This window comes from Elephas maximus, chromosome 4 (genome assembly GCF_024166365.1).
Source record: "Elephas maximus indicus isolate mEleMax1 chromosome 4, mEleMax1 primary haplotype, whole genome shotgun sequence".
Classification (NCBI taxonomy): Eukaryota; Metazoa; Chordata; class Mammalia; order Proboscidea; family Elephantidae; genus Elephas; species Elephas maximus.
The window spans coordinates 26,057,082-26,076,616 of NC_064822.1; the positions used below are offsets into that span (position 1 = coordinate 26,057,082).

At 38.8% G+C, this 19,535-nt stretch overlaps 1 long non-coding RNA gene across 7 annotated transcripts in view; it reads right to left on the reverse strand.

Moving 5' to 3' along the window:
• Window positions 1-19,535, reverse strand: part of LOC126074890 (uncharacterized) — a 161,011-nt gene that overhangs the window by 35,206 nt on the left and 106,270 nt on the right. For all 7 annotated transcript variants that reach the window (XR_007517047.1, XR_007517050.1, XR_007517051.1 and 4 more), the window contains one exon: window positions 16,470-16,504. This is a non-coding gene — a long non-coding RNA (uncharacterized LOC126074890). The remainder of the gene's footprint in view (window positions 1-16,469; window positions 16,505-19,535) is intronic.

Here is a 19,535-nt window from a genome sequence, read left to right on the forward strand (position 1 = left end):
TGAACTTTTCAGCCCTTGTCAAATTTGGGTTAATATTTCTTGAGAGTTGATGGCTGGATGGAGGGAGATGGGTAAGACATGATGGCACATTTCAGTTAGATGTAGCTAAGTAAATTGCCTCTTGCCTTTCCTGTCTTGTGCAGTGATATATAACTTTCCTTATTGTTCTTAATATTTTCTTAAGGAATATCAAATTTGCATTATATTTCCTTGGTTACAGCTCCAGTCATGTGATTCTACCCCTTACTTAGCCTTATGACCTTAGGAAAGTCATTTAAACTTTCTTGACCTCACATTGGTTTTCTGCAAAGTGAGGGAGTTAGTTAAATAAGTAAATAAATGTAGTGGAAAGCCCAGCCTCGGCCTGGACTGTGTCCACTCTTGGGATTCAGACATGACTAGCCCTGTCTGAAAACCTAGGAAAACAAGTCTTCTGGAATCTTGAAGGAAGAAGGAGCCAGATATAAGGATCATGGCCTCTATCCCCTGAATTTCATTTCAGGCCTCATCCTCCAGTGGCTCAAGTGAGAAAAAAAAAAAAAATAGAGAGAGCTGTAAATAAAACCCAAAAAAGATGTTCTGCTAAATCACTGCAAATGTATAACTCTGAATGGGAGTTTAGGTTTAAACAGACTTAAATGGCATTGTTTATTTACTGAATGTTTTCCATGTGTCAGGTCCTTGGCAAAGCACTTTACAGACAATGTCTCAATCAAACCTTGCAACAGCCCTGTGAAAGAGGTGTTATTCCCATTTTATAAATGAGGAAACTGAGCTTCAGAAAGGCTACCCAATTATTCCAAGGTCGTCTGACTCCAAAACCAATTCTGCTCTCCCTACCGCTGCCACCAAAGGTGTCTTCTCCATGTAACATCAAGTGACCATCCTCCCATGTACCAAGCAGTCTCTGAAGACATGATTTTTTCTGTTTTCCCCATTTTTTACCTACTTAGAGTATTTTTTTTAAACTCGTGTCAGCTCAGATTTTCTTTGTGCGATTTTTTTTTTAGTTATTATCTGCGTTACATTTTTATTCTTTTTAAATAAGATTTTATAATATTTTTTGGCGAAGTGTACACAGCAAAACAAATTCCCATTCAACAATTTATGCATATATTGTTCGGTAATATTGGTTGCATTCTTTTTTTTTTTTTCTATTATTACACAGGATTTGTTTGTTTTTCAAAAGTGGAATAACTACAACAATAACAACAACACTGATCTACTGCGGCTGACATGGTCAGTGCCCCATTCATATTTCCTGGAATTTTGGTATCTTTTTTTGAATTTAATTTGGTTGTTGTTGTTGTTGAGAACATACACAGCAAAACATGTACCAATTCAACTGTTTCTACGTATACAATTCAGTGACATTGATTACATTCTTCGAGTTGTGCAACCGTTCTTACTCTCCTTTTCTGAGTTGTTCCTCCCCCATTAACAAAAACTCACTGGCCTCTAAGTTTCCTATCTAGACTTTTGAGTTGTTGTACTCATTTTGATCCCTTGTAGATAGTTTTTAAAAGAGTATAATGCTCAAGGCAAACATTTTTTACTAGTTAGGCTAAAGTATTGTTTGGTTTTAAGAAGACTTCAGGGAATATTTTGGTTTACATTTTAAAGATTATATCAGGGCCATAGTTTCAGGGGTTCATTCAGCCCTCATAACTCCAGAATCTAGAGTCCATAAGAATTTGAAATTCTGTTCTGCAGTTCCCTCCTTTTGATCCCCATTCTTCTATAGAATCTTTGATCAAAATGTTCAGTAATCATAGCCGGGGACCATCCATTTCTTCTGGCATTATGGCAAAGGATGCATGGAGGTAATTAGCCACACATTCCATTCCTCTGCGTATTCCTGTCTCTCCTTCTTCCTCTGTCGCTCCAGGTGAAAAGAGACCAATTGTTGTGCCTTGGATGGCTACTTGCAAGCTTTTAAGACCCCAGGCGCTATGCAATGAACTAGGAGGTAGAAAAGAAGCACTTAACCATGTTATTAGGCCAATTAACTGGGATGTCCCATGAAACCATGACCCTAAGCCTGCAAACCAAGGAACGAAATCCCATGAGGTTTTTGGTTGCACATAAGCAGCCTCAGATGCTATTCTTTTTGTTGTTGTTGTTAATATATCTATCACACAACTTTTGCCATTTCAACTTTCTACAGGTGTACAGCTTATTGACAACAATCACAATAATCAGCCGTGCACACCTACCATTAATCAATGAGTTAGTTCCATCACTGTTAACCACTCCTTTCACCCTCCCTCCTGCCCCTGGTAACCACTAATAAACTTTGATCTCTATACATTTGCGTTTTCTTGTCTTTTTATATAAGTGAGGTCATACAATATTTGTGCTTTTGTGATTGACTTATTTTACTCAGCTTATTGTATTCAAGCTCCATCCATACTGCAGTATGTATCAAGACTTCATTTCTTCTGCTGGCTGAGTAGTATTCCTTTGTATGTATGTATCACATTTTGTTTATCCACTTATCTGTTGATGGGCATTTAAGTTGTTTCCACCTTTTGGCTATTGTGAGTAGTGCTGTAATGAACACTGGTGTATAAATCTCTGCTTCAATTTCTGCCTTCAAGTCTTCTGGGTATATACCTTGGAGTGGAATTGCTAGGTCATATGGTAGTTCTACTTTAGTTTTTTGAGAAACCAACACACTGTTTTCCACAATGGCTGTGCCATTTTGCATTCCCTCCAAAAATGGATAAATGTTTGAATTTCCTCGTATCCTCACCAATATTTGTTATTTTCTGGGTTTCTTGTTGTTGTTGATTTCTTTATTTTTATCTTACCCATCCTAGCCCCCCACATGTCTGTCAGTTTGCTGTACCATGGGGGCTTGTGTGTTGCTGTGATGCTGGAAGCTATGCCACCAGTATTCAGACAGCAGCAGGGTCATCCATGGAGGCCAGGTTTCAGCTGAGCTTCCAGACTAACACAGACTAGGAAGAAGGACCCAGCAGTCTACTTCTGAAAAGCATTACCAATGATAATAGCAGCAGAACATTGATATAGTGCTGGAAGATGAGCCCTCCAGGTTGGAAGGCACTCAAAAGCTGACTGGCGAAGAGCTGCCTCCTCAAAGAAGAGTTGGCCTTAATGATATGGTTGGAGTAAAGCTTTTGGGACCTTCATTTGCAGATGTGGCATGACTCAAAATGAGAAGAAACAGTTGCAAACATCCATTAATAATAGGAACCTGGAATGTATGAAGTATGAATCTAGGAAAATTGGAAATTGTCAAAAATGAAATGGAACGCATAAATATGGATACCCTAGGCATTAGTGAGCTGAAATGCAATGGTGTTGGCCATTTTGAATGGGACTATCATATAGTCTACTATGCTGGGAATGACAACTTGAAGAGAAATAGTGCTGCATTCATTGTTTAAAAGAACATTTCAAGATCTATCCTGAAGTACAACGCTGTCAGTGATAGGATAATATCCATATGCCTGCAAGGAAGACCAGTTAATACAACTATTATTCAAATTTACTCACCAACCACTAGGGCCAAAGATGAAGAAATAGAAGATTTTTATCAGCTGCTATAGTCTGAAATTCATCAAACATGCAATCAAGATGCATTGATAATTACTGGTTATTGGAATGGGAAAATTGGAAAGAAAGAAGAAGGATCAGTATTTGGAAAATATGGCCTTGGTGATAGAAACAATGCCGGTGATCGAATGATAGAATTTTACAAGACCAACGACTTTTTCATTGCAAATACCTTCTTTCATCAAAACAAACGGCAACTATACACATGGACCTCACCAGATGGAACACACAGAAATCATATTGACTACATCTGTGGAAAGAGATGATGGAAAAGCTCAATATCATCAGTCAGAACAAGGCCAGGGGCCGACTGTGGAACAGACCATCAATTGCTCATATGCAAGTTCAAGGTGAAACTGAAGAAAATCAGAGCATGTCCATGAAAGCCAAAATATGACCTTGAGTATATCCCACCTGAATTTAGAGACCACTTGAAGAATAGATTTGACCCATTGAACAGTAGTGAACGAAGACCAGACGAGTTGTGGAATGACATCAAGGACATCATCCATGAAGAAAGCAAAAGGTCATTGAAAAGACAGGAAAGAAAGAAAAGACCAAGATAGATGTCAGAAGAGACTCTGAAACTTGCTCTTGAGCATCGATCAGCTAAAGCAAAAGGAAGAATTGATGAAGTAAAAGAACTGAACAAGAGATTTCAAAGGGCAGATCAAGAAGACAAAGTAAAGTATTATAATGACGCGTGCAAAGAGCTGGAGACGGAGACCAAAAGGGAAGAAACGCTCGGTGTTTCTCAAGCTGAAAGAACTGAAGAAAAAGTTCAAGGCTCCAGTTGCAATAGTGAAGGATTCTATGGGGAAAATATTAAACGACACAGGAAGCATCAAAAGAAGATGGAAGGAATACACAGTCATTATACCAAAAAGAATTAGTCTATGTTGAACCTTTTCAAGAGGTGGCATGTGATCAGGAACCGACGCTCCTGAAGGAAGAAGTCCAAGCTGCTCTGAAGGCATTGGTGAAAAACAAGGCTCCAGGAATTGATGGAATATCAATTGAGATGTTTCAACAAAAAGATGCAGTGCTGGAGGTGCTCACTTGTCTATGCTAAGAAACATAGAAGACAGCTTCCTGGCCAACTGACTGGAAGAGATCCATATTTATGCCTATTCCCAAGAAAGGTGATGCAACCGAATGTGGAAAGTATAGAACCATATCATTAATATCACAGGCAAGCAAAATTTTGCTGAAGATCATTCAAAAACGGCTGCAGCAGTATACTGACAGGGACCTGTCAGAAATTCAGGCCAGTTTCAGAAGAGGACGAGGACCCAGGGATATCATTGCTGATGTCAGATGGATCCTGGCTGAAAGCAGAGAATACCAGAAGGATGTTTACCTCTGTTTTATTGACTATGCAAAGGGATTCGACTGTGTGGATCATAACAAACTATGGATAACACTGCGAAGAATGGGAACTCCAGAACACTTAATTGTGCTCATGAGAAACCTTTACATAGATCAAGAGGCAGTTGTTCGGACAGAACAAGGGGGTTCTGATTGGTTTAAAGTCAGGAAAGGTGTGAGTCAGGGTTGTATTCTTTTACCATACCTATACAATCTGTATGCTGAGCAAATAATACGAGAAGCTGGACTATATGAAGAAGAACGGGGCATCAGGATTGGAGGAAGACTCATTAACAACCTGGGTTATGCAGATGACACAACCTTGCTTGCTGAAAGGGAAGAGGACTTGAAGCACTTACTAATGAAGATCAAACAGTACGGCCTTCAGTATGGATTGCACCTCAACATAAAGAACACAAAAATCCTCACAACTGGACCAATGAGCAAAATCATGATAAATGGAGAAAAGATCGAAGTTGTCAAGGATTTCATTTTACTTGGATCCACAATCAACAGCCGTGGAAGCAGCAGTCAAGAAATCAAAAGATGCTTTGTATTGGGTAAATCTGCTGCAAAGGACCTCTTCAAAGTGTTGAAGAGCAAAGATGTCACCTTGAAGACTAAGGTGCACCTGACCCAAGCCATGGTATTTTCAATCGCATCATATGCATGTGAAAGCTGGACAATGAATAAGGAAGACAGAAGAACAAATTGACATCTTTGAATTGTGGTGTTGGCAAAGAATATTGAATATACCATGGACTGCCAAAAGAAAGAACAAATCTGTCTTGGAAGAAGTATGACCAGAATGCTCCTTAGAAGCAAGGATGGCGAGACTGTGTCTTACATACTTTGGATATGTTGTCAGGAGGGATCAGTCACTGGAGAAAGACATCATACTTGGCAGAGTACAGGGCCGGCGGAAAACAGGAAGACCCTCAATGAGGTGAATTGACACAGTGGCTGCAACAATGAGTTCAAGCATAACAACGACTGTAAGGATGGCTCAGGACCCAGCAGTGTTTCGTTCTGTTGTGCACAGGGTCTCTATGAGTCGGAACCAACTTGACGGCACCTAATAACAGCAACAACAATAAGCCATCCTAGTGAGAGTGAAATGGTAGCTCTTTGTGGTTTTGATTTGCATCTCTTTTAATGGCTATTCTGTCCTATAGGGTCGCTATGAGTTGGAGTCAACATAATGGTAACGAGTTTGGTTTTTTTGGTTAATGGCTAAGGACACTGAGCATCTTTTCATGTCTTTGGTAGCCATTTGAATGTCCTCTTTGGTTAAGTGTCTATTCAAGTCCTTTGGCCATATTATGATTGAGTTATTTGTCTTTCTGTTGTTAAGTTGTGAAATTTTTATACGTTTTGGTTATTAGATTCTTGTCGGATATATGGTTTCCAAGATATTCTCCCTGTTGGTAGCTTATCTTTTCACTTTTTTTGGTAAAGTCTTTTGGTGAACAAAATTTTTAATTTTTATGAGATCCCATTTATTTATTTTGTCTTTTGCAATTTGTGCTTTCGTTATTATATTAGCTAATCCATTGTTAAAAGCTAGGCCTTGCAACATTGCCCCTGCTTGTTTTTCCAAGAATTTTGTGGTTTTAGTTTGCATATTTATGCCCTTAATCCATTTTCAATTTTTTTTTTGTGTATGGTATAAGGCATAGATTTGGTTTCATTTTTCTGCATGTGGGAATCCAGTTTTCCCAACACCATTTATTGAAGAGGCTCTTCTTTGCCTGTCGAATGTATTTAGCACCCTTGTCAAAAATCAGTTGACCATAGATGTGTGGGTTTATTTCCAGACTCTCAATTCTATTTCATTGGTCTATGTGTCTATTGTTTTACTAGCACCAGGCTGTTTGATTACTGTAGGGGTTCAATATGATTAAAGTGGGGAAGGGGGAGTTCTACTACTTTGTTCTTCTCTTTCAACATTGTTTTACCTGTTCAAGGCCTCTTGCCATTCTACATAAAGCTGAAGATTGGTTTGCCTTTCTATAAAGAAGGCTATTGGAACATAACACAGGGATAGTCAATACAACTGAACTAAACCAAAAGCAAAGAAGTTTCCTGAATACAACCAAACGCTTCGAAGGCCAGAATAGCAGGGATGGTGGTTTGGGGACCGTGGTTTCAGGGGACATCTAGATCAATTGGCATAACAAAATGTATTAAGAAAACCTTCTGCATTCCACTTTGGTGAGAGGTGTCTGGGGTCTTAAACGCTAGCAAGCAGCCATCTAAGATGCATAAATTGGTCTTAACCCACCTGGAGCCAAGGAGAATGAAGAACACCAAAGACACAAGGTAAATATGAGCGCTAGAGACTGAAAGAGCCACATAAACCAGAGACTTCATCAGCCTGAGATCGGAAGATCTAGATGGTGCCTGGCTACCACTGATCACTGCCCTGACAGGGAACCCAACAGAGAATCCCTGATGCAGCAAGAGAACACTGGGATGCAGATTTTAAATTTTTGTAAAAAGACCAGGCTTAATGGTCTGACTGAGACCAAAGGGACTCTAATGGTCATGGTCCACCGACCCTTTGATAGCCCAAGGTTGGAACAATTCCCCAAACCAGCTCTACAGACAGGGGTTGGCCTGGACTATAAGACAGACAGTGATGCTGGTGAGGAGTGAAATTCGTGGCTTAAGTAGACACATGAGACTATGTGGGTGACTCCTGGCTGGCGGCGAGATGAGAAGAAGAGGGGGATAGGAGCTGGTTGAATGGACATGGGGAATACAGGGTGGAGATGAGCAATGTGCTGTATCATTAAGAGGAGAGCTGGGAGTGCATGTCAGGGTGTGTATGGTTTTTTGTATGAGAGGCTGACTTGATCTGTAAACTTTCACCTAAACACAATAAATAAGTTAAAAAAGAAAAAAGAAGGCTGGTCGAATTTTGATTGGTATTGCATTTAATCTATAGATCACTTTGGGTAGTATTGACATCTTAACAATATTAAGTCTTCCAACCCGAGAACATGGAACATCTTTTCATTTATTTAAGTCTTCTTTAATCTCTTGCGGCAATGTTTTATAATTTTCATTGTATAAGTCCTTCACATACCTGATTAGGTTAATCCCTAGGCATTTTATTTTCTTAGATGCTATTATAAATGTAATTGTTTCCCTTTTAGATTTCTCATTGTTGGTGTATAGGTATGCAACTGATTTTTGTTTGTTGACCTTTTACCCTGCAACTGTGCTAAATTCCTCTATTAGCTCTAGAAGTTTTCTTGTGGACTCTTTGAGACTTCCTACATATAGGATCATATCATCAGCAAATAGAGATAATTTTACTTCTTCATTTCCAATTGTGTACTTTTATTTATTTCTCTTGTCTCATTGCTCTGGCTAGGATTTCTAATACAATATTGAATAGAAGCGGTGTGACCAGGTACCCTTGTTGTGTTTGTGATTTCAGAGGGAGAGCCCTCAATCTCTCCATTAAATATAATGTTGGTTGTTGACTTTTCATATATGCTGTGAATCATATTGAAGAATCAATTATATTTTAAAATCAGGTTTTGAGCTAGAAATTTAGACAGCCTAATAATCCACAAGAATAAAAATCTGGCAATAAACCACATGAATATATTTCAGTGAAAGTTGGAGCAAGAGACAATACCACAAATTCAATGAACTCCTAGACAAATCTGGAAGCTTGAACTTAATTACCATACAAAGAAAATTGAACTTCCTGACTGTTAATAGATTGTGCTTCCCAATCAAAAAATAGCAGTTTGAAAGGTTTGCTTTATTACTGATTCCCTCATCAATCTTCAGATGCAGTTAGTCCTTGCATCAACTTGTATAACTATCCCTGCTGAAGATGTTGTATGTTCCAGTCTACTTTTAAATAAGGGAACTGTGCCAACAATTAATCGGTATTTGCAAATTAATTACAATTAAACTTCCATAATGGAGAGACACGATTTTTCTTTATCACATTCTTTCATATGGATATACCATAATTTATTTAAACGAACCTGTACTGTTACTGTTGTACAGTCGGTAATTTTCTTTTTTTTTTTTTTAACGTTACAAATCACACTACACTGAATATCCTGGCTCATAAAAATCTGCATGATTCTCAAATTATTTTCTTAGGATAAAATCCTGGAAGTATCCTTACTTCAAAGAGTATGAACATGTTTAAGGCTTTGATGGCTACTGCCAAAATGCCCTAGGGAAAGTTTGCACATATGTAGACATCTCACAGCAGTGTATTAAATGCCCATTTTACTACACTCTTGTCAACACTAGGGATCATAACTCTTCTGCCTTTGAGAGTCTGATATGTGAAAAATAGTGTTTTGTTTCTTTTTTGCCAGTTCAACTTTTTCAGGTGTACAACTTATTGACAGCAATAACAATAACCAGCTGTGCGACCCTACTCTTAATCGATGCTGTTTTTCTGTCGCTGTTAACCCCCCTTTCCTCCTCCCTCCATCTGTGGTAACCATTAGTAAAGTTTGGTCTCTACATATTTGCCTTTTCTTGTCTTTTTATATGTGAGGTCATACAATATTTGTGATTTTGTAACTGACTTATTTCACTCAGCATAATGTCTTCCAGCTGCATCCATATTGTAGCAAGAATCAAGACTTTGTTTCTTCTCCTGGCTGAGAAGTATTCCATTGTATGTATATGTACCACATTTCGTTTATCCATTCTTCTGTTGATGGGCATTTACGCTGTTTGCACCTTTCGGCTGTTGTGAATAGTGTTGCAATAAACATTGTTGTACAAGTCTCTTTGAGTCTCTGCTTTCAAGTCTTTTGGGTATATGTGTAGGAGTGGAATTGCTGGGTCATATGATAGTTCTATTTTTAGTTTTTTGTGGAAGTGCCACACTACGATCCACAACGGCTACATTACTTTGCATTTCCGTTAGCAATGGGTAAGAGTTCCAATTTCCTCACATCCTTCCCAACATTTGTTATTTTCTGTTTTGTTTTTGTTTATCTTAGCCATCCTAGTGGGAACGAAATTGTACCTCATTGTGGTTTTGATTTGCATCTTTCTGATGGCTAATGACACTGAACATTTTTCATGTGTTTGGTGACCATTTGAATGTCATCTTTGGTGAAATGCCTATTCATATCCTTTGCCCATTTTATGCTTAGGTTATTTGTCTTTTAATTTTTAAGTTGTCAAAGTTTTATATATATTTTGGTTGTTAGATTTTTGTTGGCTGTATGATTTCTGAAGGTATCTTTCCAGTCGGTAGCTTGTTTTTCACTACTTTGGTAAAGTCTTTTGATGAACAAAAGTTTTTGATTTTTATAGGGTCTCATTTAGTTGTTTTTTCACTGTCTGTACTTTTATTATAATATTAGATAATCCATTGTTAAAAGCTAGCCTGACAGTGTTGCCTCTGCTTGTTCTTCTAAGAATTCCATGGTTTTATTCTGCACAATTAGGTCATTAATCCATTTTGAATTTGTTTTTGTGTATGGTGTGAGGCAGGAATCCTATTTCATTTTTCCGCATGTGGAAATCAAATTTTCACAGCACCATTCGTAAAATAGACTCTTCTTTCCCCACTGAATGGACTTAGCATCCGTGATTGTTAAGCTTATTGGTCAGTTTGGCTGGGCCCTAATTCTCAGTGGTTTCACAGTTATGTAATGTTATAGTTTGGCAGTTATGTAATGATACAATTTGGCAGTTATGTAATGATGTAGTTATCCTCCATTTTGTGATACAATGGAGGATAATCCATGCTGTGATCTCATGTGATTAGCCCATCAGTTGTAAGGGGAGTTTCCTCAGGGGTGTGGCCTGCATCCCATGTATATGGATGTTCTGGAAAAAATCACTGGCTTTTGCTCACTCAGGATCCTGCATCTGTGTCATCATTATCTGACCTTTGTTTCTTGGAACTTGAGCCATCAGCCTTCCATAGTGCCTGCTGATCTTGGATTTGTCAGCTGCCCTATCTGATGAAATTAACCCAGCTGTATCTGAAGAGATTAATGGTTACTTAGTCACGGTGTTCCAAGGAGTGAGATATATGGGAAATCTATTATTTACTTGACCTGTACAAGTGGAAAAATTCTAGGTCAAGGGAAGGACAGTCTAACTCGAATCGCCAATATAAAGAGTCACAGCTCCTCAATCAATTCCCAGACTTGAGCAAGTTTACAGACCCACAACCCCTTGAATGAAGGGGAGGCTGGGTCCCCTTGAGGAAGGACCCCACTATATTACCAAAAAATTTGTACTGTTAATCTTTCTCTCAGCCTTCTTCAAAGGGATCTACGGCCTTTTATGACAGTGACTGTTCATTGGGGAAAAGGAAATAATCAGACTTTTCAGGGATTACTGCATTCTGGTTCTGAATTGACACTAATTCCAGAAGACCCAAAGTGTCACTGTGGTCCACAAGTGGGGGCTTGTGGAGGTCAGGTTATTAATGGAGCCTTAGCTCAGGTTCATCTCACAGTGGGTCTAGTGTGTCCCCGAAACCATCCTGCAGTGTTTTCCCCTGTTCCAGAATGCGTAATTGGAATAGATATACTCAGCAACTGGCAGAACCCTCTCATTGGATCCCTGACAAGTGGAATAAGGGCTATTATAGTAGGAAAAGCCAAGTGGATTCATCAGCTTTCTTGAGGTAAATCTCTCTCTCTCTCTCTCTATGCATATACATATGGAGAAAGAGATCACTACAGGATGGTTTTGTGGACCCACTAGACCCACTGTGAGACGAACCTGAGCTAAGATTACTAGGTTCACTGGTTTTGCTTCTCTAGAGAACCCAGCCTAAGACAGCACCCTTCTCAAAAATCCGTTGCCCATAGATGTGTGAGTTTATTTCTGGACTCTTAATTCTATTTCTTTGGTCTATGTGTCTATTCTTATACCAGTACCAGGCTGTTCAGATTACTGTAGCTGTGTAGTACGTTTTAAAATCATGAAGTATAAGTCCTCCTACTTTGTTCTTCTCTTTCAACATTGCTTCAGCTATTCAGGGCTTCTTGCCATTCCATATAAAATTGAGGATTGGTTTTTCTATTTCTGTAAAGAAGGCTATTGGAATTTTGATTGGTATTGCATTTAATCTATAGATCACTTTGGGTAGTATTGACATCTTAACAATATTAAGTCTTCCAGCCCGAGAACATGGAATATCTTTCCATTTCTTTAAGTCTTCTTTAATCTCTTTCAGCAATGTTTTATAGTTCTCATCATGTAAGTCCTCCATGTCCCTGGTTAGATTTATTTCTAGGTATTTTATTCTCTTATTTGGTATTGTAAATAGAATTGTTATTGCGTCACTTTGTTATTCTTATTTTGTCGTTTTTGTTGAGAATATACCCACCAAAACATACACCAATTCCACAGTTTCTACACGTACCATTTACTGGCAGTGATTGCATTCTTTGAGTTGTGCAATCATTCTCACCCTCCTTTTCTGAGTTGTTCCTCCCCATTAACATAAAGTCACTGTTCCTAAGCTATGCTGTCACTCTTTAATTTCATTCCACTGACTGATGGTGAGTTTAAATTCACTAAATATATGTTTATTGGATTTTTTAAAATATGTTTTTGAGAATCGCTGTACATATTCTTTGCTTGTTTGTTCCTTTGGTTGTTTATCCTATCCTTGCTACTTTGCGTTAACGCTGTATAACCAGAATACATTCACTTCTATGTAAATATGTTATTATTTCTCCCCCCATTTGTCACTTGTCTCTAAAGTCCCTTTTAATCCTAAGAATCACTTTGTTTAATGTGTCCTTTTTCCTAAAAATGGTAAAATTTATTCTCATTTTGTTTGTATAGAAATAACTATGTTGAGTTTGAGAAGAGATATTTTATCAATGAGAAGACAGCATGAGCATTCTGGAATTTGGAGTGGAGACGTGGGTAAAGGAGAAATATAAAGGCAACATTAGTCCATCTCTGTTTGAAAGAAAGAAAAGGGATCAGAACATGTATAACTGAAAGAGACGAATGACCTTGTAAAAAGCTTTTTATTTTGTAAGAAATCTGAGGCAACGAGTTAAAGTATAGGGCCTGAGGGGGAAGAAAACTAGGTATATTAGATATGGTAGTTTTCTTATTTGTTTGCTTGTTTATGTGTTTATTTTATTGATAGAGAAGGAATTCTCTTTAAAAGCAAGCTTCCTCCCTCTGTGGACACACCTTTATTTCTTGGGCAGTGTATAAATTTACACACAAATTCCCATAGCACAAACAAAGAAGAACAGGTCCTATGCGCACTCCATCTGGTGTCAGGTAGCTTGTGTGTCCACTTGGAGGGCCCAGATTCTCAACCACAAAATTAGCTTGGATCAACACATCTCAGCAACCCTGAAACATTGTTTTGTTTTATTTTATTTTGTAAGAATAACACAAAAACGAGTGTGTCGTTGTTGCTAGCTGCTGTCAAGTCAGCCCTGACTCATGGTGACCCCTTGGGTTACAGAGTAGAACTATTCCACAGGGTTTTCTTGGATGTGATCTTTACGGAAGCGGTTCGCCAGGGCTTTCTTCCACAGAGTCTCTGGGTGTGTTCTAACCACCAACCTTTAGGTTTGCGACTGATCGCCAACCACTTGCACCATCCAGGTTCCTGAAAAATTAGCTTAGAAGAACTGAATCCACGTATCAAATTAACTATGTACCCTTTATTAAGTAATCAATTGCTGTCAACTCTGATCCATGTGTGTCAGAATAGAACTGTGTACCGTAGAGGTTTCAATGGCTGATTTTTCAAAGGTAGGTCACTGGGCCTTTCTCTCTCTAGGTGGACTTAAACCTCCAACCTTTTGGTTAGCAGCGGAAAGGTTGATAACCGTTTGCACAATTGATTTGCACAATTCAGGGGCTATACCATACTTCAGTAGCCCTGGTGGCACAGTGGTTAAAGCTTTCAGCTGCTCACTGAAATGTTGGTTGTTCAAACCCACAGCTGTTCCATGGAAGAAAGATGTAGCAATCTGCTTCCATAAAGATTACAGCCTTGAAAACCCTATGGGGCAGTTCAGGCTCTGTCCTGTAGGGTCACTATGAGTGAGAATCGACTCAACAGCAATGGGTTTTTCTTTTTTTATAAAAATTAAAAAAAAAAAAATTTTATAACATACTTATTAATCTCTGCAGAATGAGTTGGGCACAGCCAGATCTATTCCTGGACCATGTCCTTTTCTTATGTCAACATTCCAATATCTTTTTCATGTGTCGACCTACTTTTATGTCTGTCTGTTCCCACCCTGGCCTATTCCCTACCTTCATATGAGTCCCAACTTAAAGTCTCTTTCTTTAAGTGCAGGTGATATGTTAACTGCAAAGAGTTCTCAGTTCTCACCATGAAAATTTCAGTCTCAAAATTTAAAATAACATGTTATTTAACTCAGTGTCAATTGGCTTGGATAAAGACCACACTACTTGCTACTAAAATGCTAAAATTCCATTTCAGAAATGCATCCTGCCTTCTAAAAACTGTTGCCTTTTTTGTACTAAATAATGGGAAGAGTTTTTAGATCTTCCTGATTTCTAGAGGAAAGATATTACGTTTTAGTCTGAACCTCTTCCCCATTAATTCTGTAAAATTTATTTACTTGGTTATTTCCCAAGCCCCACTATGAAAAGTTCCCCCACCTTGCTGTGGCAAGACGAGACAAAGGCAGTCAGCTCGCTATTTGCTGGGTTTTACTTTTCAACTATTCAGGCTGCACTCTGTGGTGGTTACATGCGCAGCTTATTTGACAAGTAACCTTTGTTTTACTTGGTTTATAGATTTCTATCTTACCAAGGTGGCAGATGAGAACAGAAAATTAATTTTACAGAACCTAATCCTTCAGATCAAAAAATGTTTAGACGTGACTAAGTCTCTGACTTCTACAGTCCCCATCCAGTCTGGCCCTTTCTTGTTCCATTAGGTGGTATAATGTGTAGCTTTAGTGTGATGTTTTGACAGAGATCTACCAGGCGCTCTCTGTTTTCAGACAAAGATGCAAAAGAGAGTCAAGGGCCAGAGACACTAAGTGCAGAGTCAGACATATCAGAGCTCTGTGAACCTGGGACAAAAGTGAAGGTCAGGAACAGTATTCACAGTGACCAAGCATTCCCAGAACGATGGTTGGCTATACTGCCCAATATTTTATGGAACTGATTAGTTTCTTAATCACATTCTCATCAACTGCTTTAAATTCAGACTACGGGAAAAAGTGGGGGAGGTTTTTTATAAGATAAAATGATGGAAAAAATTAGATTCATTTCACCAAAATTCAGTTTACAGTCCTGAGTAAATGGGGGACATAACCCATAAAGTGAGAGTACAGCATGAATTAACTCCAGCTGAAATCGGATCTTAATCCAGAGATGCCAGGTTATGGAAAACCCAAGATAGAAGAAAATTTTAATCCATTTGCCAATTTATTTCACAATCCATTTTTATTTACTATGGACTTTATCACTGAGGTCTAACTCTTGATTCTCTCTCCAACATGAGTTCCATCATCTCTTCCTTGTTAACAGAAGCTCTGTTTTGCTCACTCTCTTCTAAGTGGTCAGGTCCTTCAGGAGAGGCTGGGACCTTTCTCAGCCCCAGAGAGTGAATCTTGACCTGTCTCATGGAATCAAGATGTTCCCAACTTCCTCAACACTGAGGAATTCCTGGATAAGGAGACTAAGGGGATGTCCGCTGACGGGCATCTGGGAACAGACTTCACCAAGACACTGCTGGGGTGGCTTGTGACCCCTGGAAATAGGCAACTGTCTTACAAACATCGAATCCCAAGCCTAGGGACCAGGACAACACATTAAGAATGCTAGAGGAGTAAAGGAACCTGGGTCCTCGTTGATGGTGCTGAGACATCCAGTTATATGAAAAAAGGTATGTCCTCAATTATTTAACATACTCTCCATTGGGTTGTCTATCACTTGCAGCTGCAAGCAACCTTTTGCCTCAGTTAGTGTTTAGTGGACACTGTCAGTAGATAGACTCAACTATTTTATATGCTCATTTTGTGGCAGAAAACATTATTCAAATGTATCCTGTAACCTGATGAGACTTTTCAGTGATCTAATTAACAACAACAAAAAATATAATTTGGTGCCTATCTCTATCAGATGTTCACTGAATTTCAGTAGAGTGAAATTTCTTTTCTTCTGGATGTTGAGTCCAAAAATTAAAATTTCATTTCCAACTCTGGAGTTGTTAGCATATTGTGACCTAGCATTGCCAACTGAGTTCATTCAGCTTATTAAAAATTATCAGCAAGATATTAACATGATAGAATCATCATATATTTAAGAGCTACTTCATAAATAAGATTTCCAAATTAGCAAAAGAAAGTTCCTTTTATCAATAGAAACTTTCATGTGGACTTTACACCATTGTCTTTCTATGAACAACCCATGAATTTTCCAATGAAATAGTATTAGGTTGACCCATATGAAATTGTTGATTTCCTGGGTTAAAAAGAGTTGAAGACCATCAACGTCATGCAGTTCAATGTAAAGAATCTACAACTTACCCACTCTCGATTTCATTACAAATCACTCTGAAAAGCTAAAGCGTAAAAAAAAAAAAAAAAAAGCGTAAAGATTAATAAAATTGATCGTTTCCATATAATTAATCAACAGTTTTAAAAGGTGCTATCAATGAATGGCTAGCTTAACTCATTTAATTACGTTTTTATCAAAGCCAATATTCCTGTGTTTTTCACGTTGCTTTGGGTCTGTCAGTATGAAAGCTGCTGTATTTTTTTTTTTTTTTTTTTTGCTTGGATTTGATTGTTTTAAAAATAATATAAATGTCACAACACTGCCTGTTAAAATGTGTCACATGTTCTATAACATAATAATTCTTTCTCATATTTCCCTGGCCATGTCATATAATAAGTAAAATGCAACAATACCCCCAACTTTCGTTCTTTCAAATGGCTGAATTGTAAAGATGTCCCATTATCTTAGCCTTTGAATAATTTCATCAAGAGTGTTACTTGCTCATTCTCCGATTCTTCTTTGAGCTGTATTTTCAGACAAGGGTATCAATTATCTTCTCATTAGCACCTGAACAAAGTTAAATAATCTTTCCCCATGTAGTAGGTTTCTCCCTCACCTGTGAAGTTGCAACTTATATACTTTCTCAGACTAGTTGCCATGGAGCCTACTCCAACTCATGGTGACCCCATGTGTTTCAGAGTAGAACTGAATTCCATGGGGTTTTCAATGGCTGTGATTTTGGAAGTAGGCTGCCAGGCCTTTCTTCCAAGGTGCCTCTGGATGGGCTTGAACTGCCAACCTTCAGGTTAGCAGTGTCCTGTAAACTGTCTGCACTACTCACAGAGCTTTTCCCACTCTAGAGGCCTGGAGAAGAGCAGAGCTGGTGACGTTCTGGTCAGCAGGATCTCCTTGTTTAAGAAACAGCCCCCCTGCAGGTGCTTTCTTCTCACCTGGATTCTCTCTCTGGCCAGATGTTTCCAAGGACCCAGAAAGCTGTATTTAGGGAAGTGAGTTCTCTCTGACAGAGTGTTGTGTCAATTATCAAAGTGCCTCATCCTGATATTTTAAGCAGCTCTCTTGTTGGCTTGCCCTGCACCTCAAACTTCTGGGGTTCTCCTAAGGATCTCCTTGTTCCTGTTGGCCCAGAGTTTGGCTCTCCCAGCCACTCTGCCTTCTGTAATGTGTGTCTACATGCTGTTTTCCATCTGCCTGGCTCTCTCTGACTTCTTTTCTGACTTATGTTCCTTGTCTTTGCCCCAATTCTGACTCATCATCTTCCTTAAGCTACTGAACCTTCAAGCATTGCTTCCGATTTCCTGTCCCTATGTCCACAGTAACTTAACTGCAGTGAGACACCAGCTTGGCCCTTTATAAGAACACCTTCCCTTAGAACTCACCTTTATTTCTCCTCCTCTGTTATAAACTCAGCCCCTCCCCCACCATGGGGTGTTTGGTGATTACTAATAATACCTTATGTTTACATTACACTCTCTTGTTTACAAAGCACTTATCACATTGAGAGAAAAACATGTAGAGCAGCCTGGAATCCTAGAGTCAGAGGATGTCCCAGGGTTGATACCCTAATGCTGGTGTGCAAACCAGTGGTAGGTTTAAGATAATGTGGGAAAAAAAAAAATTTACTGTCTCCACTCAAAAATTTGATTCAGTTGCTTTGAAGGTTGCAAAAATTTGTGTTTTACCATACCCCATGTGGTTTTGATGCCTGGCCAGGTTTAGAAACCAGGGACAGTCTATCTCACTTCTAAAGGATGGTTAGCTAGCTTCCAATTAAGCCTCACCATTGTAAGGAAATCTGCCATTTTGAAAGGCCATTCTCTTGCTCAGTAACTCTTGTTGTTGGGAAGTTTGTCCTAGTGTGAGCCAAAACCAAATTTAGCCTATTACTGTTAGTTGCTGTCAAGTCAATTCCAACTCATGGCAACCCCATGTGTGCAGAGTAAAACCGTTCCATAGGGTTTTCAAGGCTGTGGCTTTCTGGAAACAGAGAGCTAGTGCTAACTCACAAGGTGCCTCTGGGTGAATTTGAACCATCAACCCTCCATCTGGTAGTCGTGTGCTTAACCGTTTGCGACAACCAGAGAGTTGTTAATCTGTCCAAAGTAGTGGTGAATTCAAGGAATAGTTTCAGACTTTCTCTCCCTATCAATTACAAAGAAGAAAATGGCAACTTTATAATGGAGAAACCTGGCAGACATCGACTTGACCAAGTCATCAAGGTTGGCAGCACCAGGGATGAGACTGGTTGACATCATGTGCCTCCTGATGTGATCTACTGAAAAGAGCACAGCTTCATTTCTGTGACATTCTTGCCAATAATGGATGTCTTAGATCTGGTCATAAGTTAACCCTGGGCAGGTCTAGGCTGAAGGACATCCTACAGAACAAAAGACCAGTACTCTTTAAAACTGTCAAGATCATGAAAGACACAGAAAGGCTAAGCAACTGATCCAGACTGAAGTAGACTGAAGAGATGGGACTCCCAAATTTGGACTATCAGGTTATAAACAGAATTCAACTAAATATAAAAATTAAACAATAGGAAATCCCAGCGCTCTTGTCAGTATCTTGGAAATTCTCAACAAATGTCAGTGATTCCACTCCTGATGAAAAGCTTATAATTGTATTTTTATTATTTTGAGAAATTCTAATATTTATCATTGATCAAAGGACAATGAGTCCATGAGTTTATCATTCGTATCTAGAAGGAAAACTTCTTTAACTCCTATTTTTAACTGGGAAATGTTTTTATTTCTTGAGACTCATATTTTTGTTCTTCTTTCCTCAAGACTCAGGTCTTTGAAAAGGTCAGTTTTTTCATCTATAAAATGGATGAAACAACCAAAGCCAAAACCCAGTTGGCATCATCAGAAGGAAAAGCTAAACTGAGTGTGTTTTAACCACATCCCAAAGAGATCCTATTGAAAGACTCTTAGCACTGGTAAAACCCATTGCTGTTGAGTTGACTTGGACTAACAGGGACCCTATAGGACAGAGTAGAACTGTCTCATAGGGTTTCCAAAGAGCAGCTTGTAGATTCAAACTGCTGACTTTTTGGTTAGCAGCCGAGTTCTTAA